Source organism: Macrotis lagotis, chromosome 1 (assembly GCF_037893015.1).
Source record: "Macrotis lagotis isolate mMagLag1 chromosome 1, bilby.v1.9.chrom.fasta, whole genome shotgun sequence".
Classification (NCBI taxonomy): Eukaryota; Metazoa; Chordata; class Mammalia; order Peramelemorphia; family Peramelidae; genus Macrotis; species Macrotis lagotis.
Genome location: NC_133658.1, coordinates 620,178,671 through 620,198,032, shown reverse-complemented (window position 1 = coordinate 620,198,032; position 19,362 = coordinate 620,178,671). Strand labels below are relative to the sequence as shown.

Here is a 19,362-nt window from a genome sequence, read left to right as displayed (position 1 = left end):
CTCCGTTGTTGCTTCAGGAACTGTAGGGAGCCAGCATTCAATTCAATTCAACAAGTATTTATTGAAGCCTCTAATCAGGCCTCAGCCACAGCCATGAAAATGAATGGCTCGGTCCCTTCCTTTCCACAGTCTCTTTTTGCTATCTCTGATTTTATTATGTTCTTAAGTGTCTTGTGAAAATATAAATGCAGGACATTTTCATTTAGACAATTATACATCTCAAGCTGAGTTGTTTTCTCAATTTACAGACTGATGTCCCTGGTTCTGCCGCCCTCAGAGTCTGGTTACAAGCTGTCTCTGTTCTCAGGTTAAAAGGAATGTAACCTGTTTCCCGTAGCCTAATGAATTTATATAAATCTGAGCAGGAGAATTGTCGGGCTCCTGCTTGCCAGAACTAGACTTTTACATTGTGTGTTAGATTTGTGCAAAATCAAAGCCAACAGAGATTATGCATCCACCCCCTGGACCCCTTCAGTCCACCAGTCCCTTTTATTTGGGGCAAGCAAAGTAGTTAAAAATGTTAAACTCACAGCATGCACTGTCAACAACACAATAAGGAGACTGAAATAAAATACTCCACCTCAGCCATGATACTTTATACTTTTATACTGCTTTTCATCAAGATGCTTAAAGTGTCTTAGCAACATTAACCCCCTCTCAATCCCTCCCTGAGAAAGGGACTAGAGTCAGGAGCCTACAGAGCAATTGAATAGTGAATAGATGACTCTTCATTTCTCAGGGTGGACTCTGGAGAACTATTTCTTACTTTATGCCACCCCCCACTTTCTTTCTCCAATCCCTCTTTCTTTCAATGTGCTCCCCACCTTCTTAGTATTTTCATCCTGCCTTTTAGCTAATATTATATATTATATATGTATAATACAGGAAGTTTTTCCTTATTCCCTTTAATATTAGTGTCTTCTCTGTATTGATTATCTCCATTTATGCTAGAGATGTTTCTTGTTTCTGTCAATAAGCAAAACAAAATCTTTTCCCTTCTATCAAGACTTAGGTTTCTATTATCTAATTTGATCTAAAAACCTATGCTAATGTGTTTGATCTGTTCACATACTAATGTAGGGTTTTTAACTTGAGATCCTTGGTTTCAATGTGAATTTGAAAGGGAAAAATCTTTATTTCAATTTAATTGTTTTACTTTGCAATCTTGTGTATTTTATTTTGTGCATCTAAAATATTATTTCGAGAAAGGGTCAGTATTCACCAGTCTTGCAAAGGGATCTACTATATAAAAAAGATAAGGAACCTGTAAAGAATTATATATCTCAGGAAATATGTTTATACTCCTCTTGAATGGAAAAGTGTCTTCTCTCAGTGTCTCCCAATCATGCCAAGACAAGTGTCTGTCCACTGTGGATAGACAGAGGAACTGATTCCTGATCTAGGAGAATGTTTTTGGTAGAGTTGTTGGGCACTTAAGCCAATAAATGTAATTTGTGGAGGTCTCCCAATGTATAAGGGATCATAGCATCATAAAATTGGAGCTAAGAAAGCACTCTAATGGTCATTTAGTCCAACACCCTCATTTTACAGGCGAGTACATTGAGACCTAGAGAAATGCAGTGCTAAGGTCGCATAGATAGTGAAGTAGAATTGGTATTTGAAACCAAGTCCTCTGCACATCTAACATTCTTTCCAATATGCTTTGTATGTAATTGGGAGGCAAATGACAAAAATTGACATTTCTATAATATGTCAAGTTCTGCAGATCACTTTAAATATCTCATTTCATCTTTATAAGAACTCTGTGCCACAAGTATTTCAGCTTTTGTTATCTCCATTTGGTTTTGTCTGTTTTTTGAATCTGTGATTTCATTTCTGTTGGACTCTCCTAGTGTTGAACTATCTGAACCAATGTAGACTGGCAGCTTCTTGGAAAAAATAGTTTTAGAGGCTTGCCTTGGGCACTGGGAGGTTAAAGTAGTTGGTCCAGGACAAGGCAGTAACCAAGGTCGTCCTGTTGCTGAGGCTAGCTCTCCATTCTTTTTTTTTTTTAATAACTGAAGAATGAGACATACGAGTTTAAATAACATTCCCGTGATCACACAGTACCATCACTCTATCTAATCATACTGCTTCAGAGAAATCACCTAGAGTTAAAATGTATTTCAAAGTTCATTGGTCCCAATGGTTTCTATTTCAATGTTCAACAGATTTACCCAAGCTCAACTCCAAATACTATATTATCTTTTTACATTTGTAATTTTTGATTTCCAAGATATAGAAAAGTGTCTCCAGACTTTATCCATGCCAGTGCCTCCAGACTAAACCCCAAAGGTTTGATTCCTATTTTCACTGAAGCCAATGGTAGAGATCTTTGTGGAAAAATTTTGTGGGATACTAGAAAGAAAAGAGAATGAAATAAGTCACTTGTAGGGCTAGGGGAAAATGTTGAAGCTTAAATCCTTGTTGAATACCTGTTGATGTTCCATAATATTTGTATACTTGAATCATAACAGAATATTTTCATGATGGCCACATGGTTTTAATTATTTTTTTTTTGCTGCTATTTAACTCACTTTAAAGGTCTACAGTCTGCATTTCATCATTTATAATCCTTGGAGCCTCATAGAGCCTCTCCCTATAAAATACCACACTTAGGGGGAGAAACAATAAACAAATTAGTGCATAGGGTGTGAAAAGAACTAGCTGGAATTCACGACTTGGGAGTGACCTCCAGTAACTGGAGAGAATATATCTCACTGACATAATGGTCATCCTGGTCAGGTGTTTTATTCAGTACCTCCTCAGCAAGACTTGGACTACTATACAATCATCCTTTGCACATCACTGGGGTTAGGGGCATAACTTGCCTGCAATGTGGAAAATCCATATAAGGTCTTTTAGCCCTCCCTTTATACTAAAGAAGTCTAAATTATTATGGTATTAAAAGATAAAATATATTGACATTCTACAATACTATATATATATATATATATATATATATATATATATATATATATACATGCATTTCTGAGCTTCCAAACTTTTTCTATGTCATCTGCTGCTTCTGCAAAATTCCCATTTGATTTCTTATACTGTTCTGTGATATATCAAACCTGCTTGGGAAAGTAGATCCAAATCATAGCCAATATCAGAACTGCAGAGTGATGGTGAGAGCTAAAATGGATGTCAGCAATTGTCGATTGTCTTTCCAGAGTAAACCATCGAAGATTAAATCATCTCAAAAAAGAAAGGGCATGAAAATGATAGAATATTGAACAATGGATGCACTAGTTTCTTACTTTATGATCCTGAGTGTAAGTAGGTAGATCATGTGTGCTCTGTGGTCTGGAAAGGCTTCAAGAGAGTGTTGTGAGAGCTATCAGAATGAAGAAAATGAAGGAATTTGGAAAAGAGACAAGAAAGGTTAGAAGCTTAAGAATCATAACAAAGAAAAATAATTTAGGCAAGAGCCTTAATGATCACCTCAAATAAAGCAAAGATGTTCTCCCAACTATTTTTTTTCATACTTAGATACAAAATTTTGAGTGCTGAGAGTACCTATTGCTTTGAAGTATGAGAATTTAACTTTTTCTTGGTAAAGTCCAAACTTAATTATACATAAAGGGCCACAAATATGCATTGAAAGAGAATGTAGGAGAGACAGATTCTTATGATAGGTATACTTTTTAAAAAAGCATGCAAGTGAAAGGGGAATCTGTGTTCCATTTCTTAAAATTGTTAAAAGACATAAGATATGTTTCAATGGGGCAGCTAGGTGGCTAGTGGATAGAACACTGGCCCTGGAGTCAGGAGCACCTGAGTTCAAATTCAGCCTCAGATATTTAATAATTACTTAGCAGTGTGACCTTTGGCAAGTCACTTAACCTCACTGCCTTGCAGAAACCAAAAAAAAATTGTATAAAGTAAGATAAGGATTTGTTATGAGGTTTTCTTTAGATAAATGAAAATTTCTCTTTAAAAAAATCTTCTTACCTTGATTGAAACCTTCAGTTTTTTTCTCTGTTTCTGTTGGTGGTATCCATTTTCCTAGAAGGAAATAAATGATCACACACATGATTTTGCCTATAGTTCCCATTACTGAAGAACTTCCCAAGAGAATTGGTGTATACCAAGGCAATATTTAACTGACTTTCAATCACTGACCTTCACCTGACTCAAGTTCCCCTTGAATGAAAATTCATCAACAGAGTATAGAGTACAGGAGGTTAGATTCCCTTTCTATCTTCATTGTAAGGTCTCCCTTAATGTTGGATGTCAAACCAAAGGTATCACACTCGTAGGTTTTTTTGGCATCTACTCTACTTATTAACTTGCAGTGAAGTGGACTAAAGCAGCATGAGCTAGTCTTATCTTAAATCTCTGTTTATCAAGCAGCAATTCCAGAAATGAAAGGTCATTCCTTTGTGTTCTTATAGTAACTTTAATCAACCTTTAAGATTGGGGGGAAGTAGAATCTAAAAGATTTGTAAATGTTCTCTCAATTAGCATAAAGGAATGTAGGATTTGGACTATGGCAGATGAATTTGAATTTAATAGGATTTTTTTTTTTTGTTGTAAACTTTATCTCCCAAGGTTCACAGGAAGTAATAGGATAGAGTAACTAAAAAGTTGATCTGGAAGCAAGGGTCACATGGATTAAAGATCATCTTCTGACATGTAGTGGTTGTATGACATTGAACAAACTAATTAATCTCTTGGTTCCCCAAGCTACTCTCTAAGACTTCAAGTTGTAGAAAAGGTGCCAGCCTTCCTACTTGAGTTGAGTTTTTTCACCCGAAAGTTTCAGACACAAGTAAAATTATAAGTCTTATTCCTATAAGCATAAAATCATAGGGGAGCAGAGAGAGAGAGAGAGAGAGAGAGACCTACCTTAATATAAGGCATAAATATGATATGTAAAATGATTATTATAGAATCAATAAATTCTCTTGGATGGAGGGGAATCAAAGGTAGGGAATCATGAAAGGTTTCTTGGTAGAAGGAGACTGGCATGGGCTTTATAAGTCAGTTAGGATTTTGACTGACAGAAAGCAATAGAAAAAGAAATTCCAGGAAGAGGCTACTATGAATAAACTATGGAGGTGGAAATGTGTTTAACTTGTTTGGAGGATAGATTATAGACAAGCTATCTAAAATGGGTATAAGATTACATTAGGTGATTCTCTTCCTTTTTATTAAAATGAATTAAATGTTTGAATTTTAAAAAGAAATACCAATAAGCAAAACTTTATGATGCTTTACAGATATTTGTTGTGCTTTAGAGTTTCAGTTAGCTGGGATTAGACACCAGTGATGGTTAGTTACCTAGAAAGAAATATTAGATCAGCACTTCTATGACAAGAAGACTTGTTAAATTGATGCACTGATTTTACCACTTAAATGGGAAATGGGAGACTATAGATTTGGAATGCTATGTCCCTCAGGCCTGTTTCAGTAGGTATAACTTAAATTGTTTTTCTTTGTCATAAGGGACTCTCACAAGGGTGGTTATCAGTAAGTGAATATGGGAAAAAGAAGAAAAGGAATAAATATAATTGAAAATATTTAATATTTTATAAAGTGCAGAGTTCTAGATTTAAGATTAAAAGACTAGTTTCAAACTTAACTCTGCTACTAATTAGCTGTGTCTCCTTACCTGTAAGATGAGGGAGTTAGATGAGTACAGTTCCAAAAAAAGATTTATTAAGCACCTACTATGTGCAAAGCCCTTTGAAGCTAGGTTCTGATCCTGCTTATGTGATGCATATCCTGTGTACCTTTCACTAAGTTGTTTAATATTTTTGGAAATCATTTTTCTCATTTGTAAAATGAGAAAATTAGACTAGATGACCTCTAAGGTCCCTTAAGACTTATGATTTCCAAGTTCTGTCCTATCAAAATTGTATAAAAATGAACCTAATCATCATAGAAAACTGAATTCAGGGAGACATAGATGGATCATAAATTCCCATTGATCTACTTGAAGTATGTCGGGTGTTATCAACAAAAATAACAAAAAATTCATGTATTTGTAAATGTATATATATATATATATATATATATATTTTAAGAAATAATGTCAGAAATATGTAGGCAAATAAGTTGTCAGGTTGTTGCTTAGTCTTTCAAACTTTTCCTTCTCAGTCCTGGGTTTGTAGTTTGTAAATTGGAGGAGGCAATTATCCTTTTCATTCTCATGAAAATGGGTCTGACCTAAGAAAGGCAGCTCCCTGATAGATGGAATCAATAGAATTATTTACATATGTATAACTGGAATCCACACCATGATGCCGGTTTTGCTGCTGCAGGAGAGATACAGATGGATTGTTCTCCTTCTCTCTCTCTCTCTCTCTCTCTCTCTCTCTCTCTCTCTCTCTCTCTCTCTCTCTCTCTCTCTCTCCCTCTCCTCTTTCTTTTTGACAGTCAGTTAATAAAGACTCAACAATATGCAGCTGCCAGTGATGTCATTTGGGACTTTGTCCATAGAGCTTGTATTTACAAGTACGGAACAACTACAGAACAGCAGAAGGAACTAACTCTCAGGAAACTTGCTCTGCAGATTCTGGAGAACTTGGTGGGTGCTCTGGATGTTCTGCTCTACTGTAATCACAGCCTCTTAAAGTTTCACAAATAAACAGAGGATAAACTCCGGGGAATTTTTAAGCTTGTGAGAACTCTTGCAATTCTAATATCTCCAGGACTGTGACATGTGTTGACTGAAGAACTAACTACAAGTAAGGTTTTTTTTTTCCTCTCTATCCCCCACCCCCACCCCAACCCCTGTTCTTACAGTTTATCGTATTTGTACAGCTTGCTTTCCTTTTAAAGTGATATGATTAGGTTAGCGAATTTCTCCAGGGTTTTCCTGGCTGCCACAGCAAGTATGCAGTTGTTCTGAGTAATTACAGCGTTAAAGTTGAACGGGATTTAGGTGTGGAAGACTCATTGTCTCTTCTAACTGGCACATGCTAAGAAGATGGCAAAGAGCTGTTTGCCATGCCAACTATCAGAAAGGTGGCTTGGAGAGGAGGAGGGAAATCCACTCCATAATATTGCTATATTGACCTCTAAAGCACAACCAAAAAATGGGAAGATGATTTTTAGTTATTCTACCGGGAAAATATCTTTTTAGAATGGGTTCTTGTGAGTGAGTTGCTCTGTTTTGGAAAGAATCCCTTCATAAGGCAATTTTGCTGTGATGAACTGTCCAGTGATCTATATTGGTTGTTGCCGATGTTGTTTTTCACCCTCATGAACTCGGGGAATTTCTGGTAGGATATAAATAATGTCTTGAAATGGAAACCATTCCTGTAAGAACTGAGTTGTTGCTTCCCCCCTCCCCCTTCTTCCCTGGGCTTCTAGTGTGATTTCAAATGTTTCTTTTCACCCTCTGGATTAGTTGTTATTGTGACCCTGTAAAGTTAAACAGTTTAGAAGTGAGAATGCAAAATCCACATGGGCTAAGATCTTTCTTTCTCTTAAATATGCCTTCACTTTCTTCACACATTCCCCCACCCAAGATGACCTGATCCTGAGAGAGAATAGGAAGGTGAGTGTCAGCCAGCTAAGGGGTGTTTATTATTGAATGAACATCACAGCTCTTGTAATTTGTTTGGACTGTAAGTTCTGTCAGTTTTGCGAATTCTGTAAAAGGGAGATGCAAGGGTATCCCTTATCCCTTATCCCCTGAAATACTATCATTTGCAGATTATAGCAAATCATCACGTAAAAAAATGATTATTGTCTGCCAACCTTACTGGGTGGACTGGGAAAAAGTAGTTATGCTTGTTACCTTCAGCATGTTATCTCCATGACTCATTCTCTAATACATAAGCTTGTTCCTGGATCCAGCTGCTAAGTCAAACAGCACAAAAGTTAAATCACTCACATGCTGCCTTCTCTCTTACAGATTTATAGAATCTGAGAGCTAGAAAGGAGGTCTGAGATCATCTGTCCCTTCTCTGATTTTAGGGATAAGCAGAATGAGGGACCAGAGGTTATCTAGACTCCCATTTTGGGGAGCTGTCATTTAAATCCTTTTTGTGTGTGAAATTCGGGGGGGGGGGGAGGGGACCTGCCTGTAACTTTATATTGTCTTCAGTTTTTTAAAAGCATGTGTCAATTATGTCACACAGAAGATCATGGGATTATAGATTTGATTTAGGAAGGGATCTTAGAGGTTATTTAGGGCAATCCGTTCATTTTATAGATGAGGAAATTTAAGTGTATTCTTTCCTAAAACCAGATGAGTAATCCTTTGTAGAATTGGGATTCAAACTCAGGTTCTTTAAGTCCAAACCCAGCAATCTTTCCTGTACTCATCAATCTCTCTAATGAGAAAGCTTGAATCTTGACCCTCCTATGGGGTCACTGTCATGTAATGTTTACCCTTCTCTTTGTTTTCACCTAAGCAGTGGAAAAAATCTGTTCTTACCTTTAAATTTGATAAGGTACAAAAATGAGCAAGTGAGTGGATCTAGGGACTCAAATGACAGGCATCCTAAATGAAAAACTTTTCCACTGGTGCCCCTCAGTATAGCACTTTTTGTTATTGAGTAAAATTCCAGTGGGTATAAGGTAGCTTTGTTTTGGGTCCCATCCAAGGGGTCTTAGTTACTGAATTATCAAAAGGAGTTTGTTACTTGGTGGTCTCACCTAACAGGTAGTCCCATGGCATGGCCCCAAGAGAAGATATTTTAGTGAGGTTCTGTTGTATTGTCACTCTCTAGTTTTGAAGTACATAATTTATATTGTTTATAAACTCAACTTCTGTAGTAGCAGAAGTCGGTGACTAATTGCTACTGTCCTTTTTTACATAAAAGTTCATGTAAAAGCAAAGTTTTCCCACTTTCCTTTTTTCCACTAGGATGCCAGTCAGCAAAAGTTACATTTTTGTTCTCTCATCCCATCCTAACCTCATATATATATATATATATATATATATATATATATATCAATAGATATATATCTTCCTAAATGTAGTATATGCTCCTAGAGAATGGAAGTCTTTCACTATACTTGGACAATAAAAGATATTTAATAAGTAAATGCTTGCTGACTGACAATTGATTAAACTTATGCATCTATCTAGTGTTGAATCCTAAAATATGCAAAAAACTCCAAATTTTTAATGTGTGGGGAAACAGCTATTTTATGGGGGGAAAAAAGTTCTTAAATAAAATAAGAACTGAATTGAACCCCTAGATCTATCAGCCATTTAACTGTGACAAAGTCATTTAATTTCCCTTATATTCCTCTGGTTAAATGCCTTGCCTCAGTTTCTGCATCTGTAAAATAAGGATAAAGTGTGAGTGTTGGATCAGATGAGTGCTAAGGTCTCTTTCATTCCTAATGGCTTATGATTCTTTGATATTATCAGAATTCAGTCCTATAATTTCTATTATTTCAGTAGTGTGCCAGTAGAATCATCTGAACTTGACTCACCTCGAAGAGTTAAACTGAAATTTCCAGAGACTGGCCCTGAGACAGTGATTCAGATTCTTGAATTCTTTAATAATACCTAAAGTCCAGTCCATTTATTTTCCAGTCCTCCCCCCTCTCTCTTAAATAGTAAAACTCTCTCCCCCTAGATACTTGAAAAAAAATCAACATAAACTTCATGTAAATTAGCTGAAGGTTATGGATAAACATGAACAAATAAGTCCAATTACTTGCAGGTTCATGCATTTGAAAATAGAGTTCAGAGTGGAAGACTATGATAATTCAGGGATTCAGGGGATTTAAGTGAAAACAATCGGAAACATTGGTTGCTTGGTTGTTTAACCTTCCAAAATAACCTTCCAAGGGAAAGGGTTAGAACTTCTCAGTTGGTAGGTTTAAGTTTGATTGTGGCATTCAACCAGTGGAATGTGAGGGACCTCATAGTCCTATTTTTCTCTGATTTCCTAAATCTATAAGGTTGATGCCTGTGGAATTTGGGATTCCCAAATGTACTTTTTTTTACAGATGAAATAATAAATCTCAAGGATATGTAGAACATTACCCATAGTGGTTACAATGCCCCAATACATACTTGTCTAATGAAGTGTATCATGTTGGCTTTGGAAGCCTCAATTACATAAGATTCTTCCCAGTTGTTACATAAATTAATCTACATTTTCAGGGCAAGAAAACAAGTCTCTCATTCTAGAAGGTAACTTTTTTTTGGTAATAATGATTTCTTTGATTAAAATTTAGATGGCTTGGGTGAGCCCAGTGAGCTGGGTTTAAGAGGGAAATCCCAAACCAATTTTGTTTGCATGGACTGGAAATGATTTAGATCTTGTGAATGGAAGCTTGGATAATAAAAAGGCCAGATAAACATTAATAGTTGAAAGCAGAGCTGTTAATCCTGAAAGCTAACCCAGTGCACAAAATGCTACTTTTGAGCTTGGGGCTCTGATAGTGACTTTTTATGCAGGGATACAGGATTGGTTTAACCTGATTCTGGAAATGAAAAGACTAATATATAGGCTAGCCCAAAAGATCCACCTCAAACAATTTTCCTTCAGTTGGTCTAATTGATTCTTCTCCAAACTGTTCATTTCTGTAGTTAACCATGTACTCCATTTCTTTGTCAGTCATCAGACAACATACGAAGAAAGAGCTACTTATTAAGTATTGTGACAACAGATGCAATTTGGATACCTATGTACAATCTTCTCTAACTCTAATTATAGTTAATTGCCAGCATTTAGATATATAGAAAGCCAGTAAATAGCATTCATAATTTGCTTTTGTTGGGCTCTATAAATGTTTAGACCATGTAGAGTAAAAATGAATGCAATTCACCCTGTTGATATCCTAGTATAGTTTCATCAGAGAAAAGCAAATAATAATGTTATATGACATTATGAATAAATGAGCAACCACCATAGAATGGCATTTTTCCTTCCCTGTCTCATTTTATTTTTCCCTAGTTCTCTCCTCTCTGATTTATATAATCAAAAATGCAAGACAGCTTACTATTTATTTTATGTACTTCCAATAAATTCTCTTGGAATTCTGAGTACCTCATCTTTATAGGATGCCATTATGGAGATGGTCAGCAGAGGGCCTTATTAAACTGAGTTATGTTTCATTTCAAATTCTAGGACCAATGGTCCTGTTGGTTAAGTTATTTTGTAATCTTCCCAATGAGTTCTAGTGAAATTCAACACCCCCTCCCCCAACCTTTTAAAATAGCTTTTAATTCTCTACCAAAAGGGGAAAAATGGGAAATTCTACCATTTTCTATCTAGGCTCAGTTGTCTTAAAAGTAGTTAGATAACCTAGATCAGCCATTAAGAACCAAGGTTCCAAAAGATGATTTGGGTCTTTGATCATGAAGATCGTTAATTAGTTTTATCTTGAACTATGAGCTCCAAGGTTCTGAGTAGTTTATTAATTATCAGCTAAGAAATGCAAAGAAGATATTATTATCCCTCAACTAAAACAACAGTTTAAATGGTTTTATAATAGCTTAATAAACAAATAAAAATAACAACAAAACAATTTTGACTCCATCTGTATCAACTTCCATTTATCCAACACCCACTATATTCCAGATTCTAACTCAAGAATTCAAAGAAAGGTAACAGATGGGGTATCTCCAAAACTAGGGCAATTTCTTCAGTGCCCCCCAAGTGAATCCTTATGATGTTCTTAGTGATGCAGGATCCAGCTTCTTCAGCAAAGGTTATTCTATGATTCAAGGGACTGGCATTTCTTAGGTCCATCTGGGAACAATCAGGGGTTCTTAACCTTTTTAATCGTGTAGACAATATGAAATAGTTGTGAACAAATAAGATCTATATCTGCAATTACATAATGCATACATGCATACATATATAGCCTTAGAGAAAATCAACAAAGATAAAATTTACTATTTTTAAAATTTTTATTTATTTTAATCAATGGAATTGAATGACTTACCCAAGGTCACACAACTAGGCAATTATTAAGCGTCTGAGGTCACATTTGAACTCAGATCCTCCTGATTCCAGGGCTGGTGCTGTATCTCTTTTGCCACCTAACTGCCTAGAGTTTTACTATTAAAGGGAATTTTTAAAAAAAGCTTTCTGTAGAAGGTGAGATTTTAGCTGAGATTTGAAGTAAGTCTGTGAATCCAGGAGGCAGAGATGAGGAGGACAGGTATTCTAGGATGGTGGACAGACAGCCTGGGAAAATTCCTGAAGTCTAGAGATGGAGTGTTTTGTTCAAGGAGCTGAAAAATAGTCAAGTTCGTTTCCTTGAAGATTACGGGGAAGGCATAAGATATAAAAAGACTAAGGTAGGAAAGGGCAGTTTATGAAAGCATTTGCTCACAAAATTAGTGTTAGCCTCATTGTAAATTGAAATTTGTTTTCCCTTCCTTGGTGCTTTAAGAGATCTACATGAATGTTCCTTCTCTTCAGTTTGCATGCTTAACAATGAATAATTATCATAGAATTTGAGAGTGAAATAGACCTTAGAGATCATCTAGTTTAATTTACCTATCTTACAGGCAAAGAAACAGAGGTCAGACATTCAGTATTACATAGGTGGTTACTGACAGAGCTGAGACCAGAATGGAGGTCCCATTCACTACTTTCTTCAGACTGGATATATGCTCCCTTATATCAAATACTAGTACTGCAAAGCTAACATTGTACCAGTTCTCATGGAATTATATCAAGAGAGTAATTGGGATTGTTTTCGGCAAGTAACCATGTTATCTTTTGAGTAAGAGAGAACCTGTTTATTTTTCAGGGCTGCATAAAGTGCCTGTATTTGTGATGACTGCCAAGTAGGAGCTCAATCAATACTTGTTGAAAGAGTTATAGGAATGAAGGGAATGAAAAGAAAGAAGAAAAAAGAGATGGAGATATGAAATGTATTTTCTGTTTGGTGGCAAAATAATCTTTTCAGAAAAATGCTGAGAGAAGTGCATAGGAAAAGAAATTTAGAACAGAAATAGTAGTTGACCTCTAGATAAGAAGCTCTTAACCTTAGATCTATCAATTTATCATAAAAAACATACTTTGTGTGTATATTTGAATACAGACAGTTTTATTTGTAACTATTCATTTTTATTTTATTCATTTAAAACTTTATTCTGAGGAGCCCATAGGCTTCCTGAGAGTGTCAAAGGGATCTAAACCTTAAGAAAAAAGGTTAAGAACCCCTGATTGTTCCCAGATGGACCTAAGAAATGCCAGTCCCTTGAATCATAGAATAACCTTTGCTGAAGAAGCTGGATCCTGCATCACTAAGAACATCATAAGGATTCACTTGGGGGCACTGAAGAAGCTGTCCAAGTTTTTGGAGATACCCCATCTGTTACTATTGAGGGGTTCCAATACCCAAGGGGACAGCTTTAGAGAAATGAGAGTTGATAATGCTAAAAATGTGGTTTCCAGTTGTGAGGACAGAAAAATTTTTAATCCCTTTGTGAATCAGTCCTTGAATTTGTCAAAGAACTACAATGATTCACTACAACTTTGGCATAAACCAATCTCTTTAGCATGAACTAACCATTTGGGAAGCTGCTCTCCCCTCCTGGGCAGTGTTATATTATCCCCATATGTGAAGGCTTTTCATTGTGCAACAAATTACATCTGTTTATAGGATGCCCTTAGCTTTGTCCTCTCTGTATATATTTTGGCAGAAAATATGAAATTCTGCTGTTTGCTATGTTGGAATCAGCAGCAGAATCAGATTGAGATGGGATAGAGACAGATCAATGTCAGTGCTGACTTTTAGCCTACTTATCCATTGTCTCTTCCTCTCTGACTTGGTGTTTAATTTTTCATGACCTTTTGTTGGTTTCTTGTTTCAATCTCCCTCAAATATTTTTATAACTTTGTGATCATGGGCAAGTCACTGAAACTTTGGGCCTCAGTTTCTTTATCTGTAAAATGAGGGGATTAGATTTGACATCATCCAAATTCTATTCCAATTCTAAATCTATGATACCATGATGATATCTTTACCTGAATCTCAACCTCCCCCCCCCCCCGTCCACATTTAATTCCTTCTCCCTGTGTCAATTTCCCCTAAATTTTTCCCTTTTCCTTTTAGAAGGGATTCTGGTAATAGTGGTTAAGTGGATCTCTGATCTAAGATTGAAGAGAGTTATCTAGTCATTCAGTTTTTGGGAACTATATATTTGCTGACTTTAGCACCATACTCAGTCTCTTCACCAATAAAATGAGGGAACCAATAACTTCTAGGTCCATTCCTGTTGCAAATCTGCCATCTGTATTTTCTTTCCTTTAAACTGTCATCCAAAACTCATATCAACCTGGTTCAACTTAGTAAAAACTTCCCTGATTTTTTTGTCATTGTTCTTTCCTCCTTAGTTTTTCTGCTATTCTATTTGTGTGAGCTTTGTAAGAACCCCCATAGAATGTAAGTTACTTCAGGTCGAAGAATGCTCTCCATGTATTTTTGTATCCCCCGAGTCTTTCAGAATACCCTTCAGTTAGTGGCTTCTTAGGGGGGAAAGTTTCTTGGATGAACTGCTTGGGTAGAGTGCGGGTTTGCCCTGTGTTGTTTTTGCATCATTCCTGTTACCTTCAGGAGTCTTCTGCCAACCTATTGTGTTGAAGATAGTCTCAATTAAGCTCTGTCGTGGTGTTGGGAGCTTCTTGGTGCTGCTAACATAACAGATGTTAAAGGATCACCCTCCAAAGGGTGTTTTTTCTGAAGCATCTAATTATAACCTACACAAAAGATTAACAGATGTTATAATTGTCCTTATTCTTTGATTAAATAGTTTCTGCATGAGTTGCCCCCTTAGATTTTTCTTTGCTATTTGTAAGGTTTTTATGGGGCTTGACATGTGTCTTAAATTTTCTGGAGAGAGTTTCTTAGCAGGGCTGGTAAGTTCTTTGACAGATTTGCAATTTCTTTCTCTCACTAGTCTTTTTAAAAAATGTTAAATATTAGCAGGTTTTGTATGGACTGAGTAATGACAAAGGCAGATATGCTGTGAAATTAACAGTGTACAGATGAATGAATAGTTCAATAGTTCTCTGCCATTTGACTATACAGGTAACTGCTCCTTATGGACAGTGTCTGGGGAAAGACCTATAAGAGAACTTGTGCAGTGATACAGGCTTTCAATGCCAAGCTTGAGAATATATATATATATATATACTGAGAAAAAAATGCACAACAAAATACAACAAAAAAGACTTGAAGGAATAAGTTGTCTTTAGTTTTCTCCGGTGAGTGTTTATTCAAGAGAGATAAGAAATCAGTTAGAGACCTCAGCATACAAAGAATTATTTTCATTCCACTAACTTGGCTGACTACCTATGCAACTGAGAGCAAGTCATTTATTTAGCCTTCCTAGGGGACAGTTTCCTCATCTTTGCCATGAGATTGTTCTAGAAGATCATCAAGAGGCAGCTAGGTGACTAGCAGATAAATCACTGGGCTTGGACTTCAAATCCAGGCTCAGACACTTACTAGGTTACCCTGGGCAAATCATTTCACCTTTTTTGTCTCAGTTTCCTCAACTGTAAAATTGACATAATAATATATCCACCTCACAGGATTGTAATGAGGATCAAATTAGCTTCAGGGCAATGAGGGACTTAGGTAAATACAGGTCAGAAGTGTCAGGAACCTTAAAGATTTTTTTGATCCCCTTTCCCCTGTGCTTTCTTTCTGTGTCTATAGTGGCTTAGAGACGTAATATGAATTATATTAATTAGCATCTTTAAAGCATTATTTGTAATCAGGAGGAGAAAGCATATTTGCCCAGACAAAAGAATGGGCAGAAAAATTTAGAGCTATGACATGACTATGAAGACAGGTGTAGATTGGACATTTTGACCATGCAGCATATAATCTGAAGGCTCTGGGTATGTGAAGTGGGATGAATGAATGAAAAACATCTGTCACATTTTCTGTCTACCAAGCATAATGTATAAGGCTACAAAAAGAAAACTGAGACAGCTCTGTTCTCAGGGAGCTCCCACTCTAGTGAGAGAAGTGAGGGGTAGTTGGTCACCACAAGTGGCTAGGACAGCAAAAGGGTAGACAAGAGAGTACTGAAAATCATCTGAAGGACCTAAGGAAGAGAAGATTTAGAAGGGACCTGATAACTTTCTTCAACTTTGAACACTGAAGATGAATTATGCTTATTCTGCTTGACCCTTAGAGGACAAAACTGGAAGCAATGGACAGAAGTCACAGCAGATTTCACTTTGAAAAAAATCCATACAGTTTTAAACAGTGGCTTTTCCCTCTCACTGGAAATCATTAATCACCTTGTAGAGAGGATTCCTTTTTCAAGTATGGCTAGGATAAAGCGGTGCTTTCCAATTCTGCAGGGTCTATGACAATAAAAATATAATTATTTACATGGGCTAATTTGAGAGAGAATAACTAGATCCATTTTCATGCCAGCTTTCACCCCAAAAAACTATTCTGTTAACTGGGAAAGCAAAAGGAAGCCTGGAAGGGTTTCAGATTTACATCAATTCTTTACGAAAGAAATACAATTAAAACTGTCAAAAAGTTTGAGCTCTTTTTTCTTCCTCTTCTCAAACACTTATTCACTCCACAAATATTTACTGACCATCAATTATGTGAATAGCACTGTGCTAGGTGTTACAAGAGAAGTCTTAAGTAATGTCCCTGAGAATAATACAAGCATCTAATAGAGCAGAGCAGGCATTTACTTGGAAACCCTCAGCAATATCATAAACTGGTCAGTGTCACAAGAGAATGTTTAGAGAAGAGTGACCAGGAAAGCAAGGGAATTGGAAACAGATCCTTGTTCATGAAACATGTTTGTTTTCTTCTTGGTAGCATTGGTGAGTCATGAATGTGAAACCAGGCTTATGCTTTCAAGAATGGTCAGTGAGTCTGTTTGTTTAGATTAACTAGGTAATTTATTATGAATGAGGGCTTTATTGGTAGAATAGAAATCATTGGGAAATGAGAATGATGATTTTTAAAAAGACATCAATAAAACATTAAAAGAAAACCAGAAATGAAGCTGTATGAGGAATGGTTATGTTTGGCTTGAAGAAAAGACTTTGGTGGGGGAAATAGTGGGAATAGGTATTTTGTAAATAGTTGATAAACTAAGATATGGAAGAGGGAGCAGGCTTATTTCATAGGTGTAACAAATAGAGAATGATAAATAGAAGTTACAGGGTAGAAGATTTTGGCTGAATAAAGAGAAGCATTTCAAAATGTTATCATGTATCAAATATATGATGAACCCTCACCAACTATTGAGATCTATATATAATTAGAAGTTTTCTGTCCAATACAACATAATGAAAGTTTGGAGATGCTGTATAGTGAATATCTACTTTGAATAGAGGTTGGATTACATGATCCAACTGTCTTGCAGCTCCAGAATTTTAATTTTATGTGGCAGATTATTGTGTGTGTATTGAATGGACTAGAATATTGGATGATTGGTTGAGAAAATGGGGAGCTAAGGAACAGAGAGTATTAAAGATGAGAGGCTATTAATTATGTGGTTTCATCAGTAAGTGATATATTAATTCGGAAAAGACAGATCTATAAAGGCTCAAGTTGTCAGGGAAACTGAAATGAAGTTGGGACTTTATCTGAGCCTCTGACTATAGTTGGAATTTCAATATGTGGAGAGAACTGGTTTAGTTGGAGATGAAGGTCCTTTGTGGACAACACTGGGAGAGAAGGTGCAGCAAAGAGAACTCTGGGGCACATTTCACTATACTTTAATACCCAGGTATAATGCCAATTCTTTTACAAATCTTTCTTTTTTCTTTAGAAAGATTTTTATTAATTTTGAGTCTTACAATTTTCCCCCCATTCTTGCTTCCCTCCCCCTACCCCCCACAGAAGGCAGTCTGTTAGTCTTTATATTGTTTCCATGGTATACACTGATCCTAGTTGAATGTGATCAGAGAGAAATCATATCCTCAAGGAAGAAAAATAAAGTATAAGAGACTGCAAAATTCATAATAAGATAACGGTTCTTTTTCCTAAATTGAAGGTAATAGTCTTTGGTCTTTATTCAAAGTCCACAATTCTTTCTCTGGTTCCAGATGGTATTCTCCATTGCAGATAGCCCCAAATTGTCCCTGGTTGTTGCACTGAAGGAATGAGCAAGTCCATTGAGGATGCTCATCACCTCCATGTTGCGGATAGGGTGTACAGTGTTTTTCTGGTTCTGTTCCTCTCACTCATCATCAGTTCATGCAAATCCTTCCAGGCTTCCCTGAATTTCCATCCCTCCTGGTTTCTAAAAGAACAATAGTGTTCCGTGACATATATACATATATATATATATATATATATATATATATATATATATCACAGTTTGTTAGGCTTTTCTCCAATTGAAGGACATTCACTTAATTTCCAATTCTTTGCCACCATAAACAGGGATGCTATGAATATTTTTGTACAAGTGATGCTTTTACTCTTTTTCATAATCTCTTCAGGGTACAAATCTTTCAATGACTAATGCATTCCTCACTGTTTTTACCTGTCTTTGAAATAATAAATCAATGCATGAATGAAAAAGTATTCAATGAGTGCTTACTATGTGCCAAATACTGTCCTCCGATTACATACAGGAAAAAAAAAGTGAGACAGCCCTTCCTGTCAAGGAGATAATGTGGTATTTTGTGGAGATAACAGACGTAAGAGAATTCAGCTACATGACAGAGGAGAGACCTTAGAAATTCTTAAGTTACAATGGAGGGGGCATATGACAGTGTTTATAGATCTGGAGGGCCTTTAAGACATTGTGGCAGAGTAGATAGAAGACTTGTTATTTCTCCCTTACCATCTTTTATTTTAACATCATTAAAAAGTCTTTTACAATGCTCTGAATTAAAAGTCCTATCTTCTTACCACAAGTCTAAAGCAGCAACATTGTGGGATTACTTGAAATATTTTAGTGCAGGTAAAAATGTGATAAGCCAAGTATTAAAAGCATGCTTATCAAAATATTTTGAGAAATATTTAGAGCTAGAATGGAATTTGGACCATTTGGTCACCATACTAATTTTCCTGATAAAGAAAATTTCCCAGATGCCCAGAGACAAAGAACACTCAGCTGAAAAGTGATGGAAGTTGAACTAGATCCCCTCCATTTCCTTCCATGACAGGCTAGTTTAGAGAAAGGGAAACAGAAACTGAGAGAGTGACTTGCCCAAGAACATAAGGATACTAAGTGGTTGGAATTAGGATACATGATCCAGGGATCTCCCACTGCTTTCTTTTCAACATTTTCCAATGTTTCAAAGACATCACATGGAAAATTATTTGCCTCTGGCTCTTTATCTTGTAGTTTTCTTTATGCCAATCTCCTTTCAGTTTCTAACTGCCCTTACAGTTAGTTCTGATACTTTGAACCCAAACCAAAGGTTCTTGGCATGGTGAGTTTAGACTTTACCTTAGGGTTTATGTTTC

The 19,362-nt window shown here is 36.2% G+C and overlaps 1 protein-coding gene across 9 annotated transcripts in view; it reads left to right on the top strand.

The window, feature by feature from the left end:
• NCKAP5 (NCK associated protein 5) overlaps positions 1-19,362 on the top strand; it is a 1,109,295-nt gene that overhangs the window by 134,039 nt on the left and 955,894 nt on the right. For 3 of the 9 annotated variants that reach the window (XM_074215027.1, XM_074215028.1, XM_074215039.1), the window contains exon 3: positions 6,388-6,698. The exons of the other annotated variants lie outside the window; for them this stretch is intronic. The gene's annotated coding sequence lies outside the window, so the exon portion shown is untranslated. The remainder of the gene's footprint in view (positions 1-6,387; positions 6,699-19,362) is intronic. 9 annotated transcript variants of the gene reach the window in all.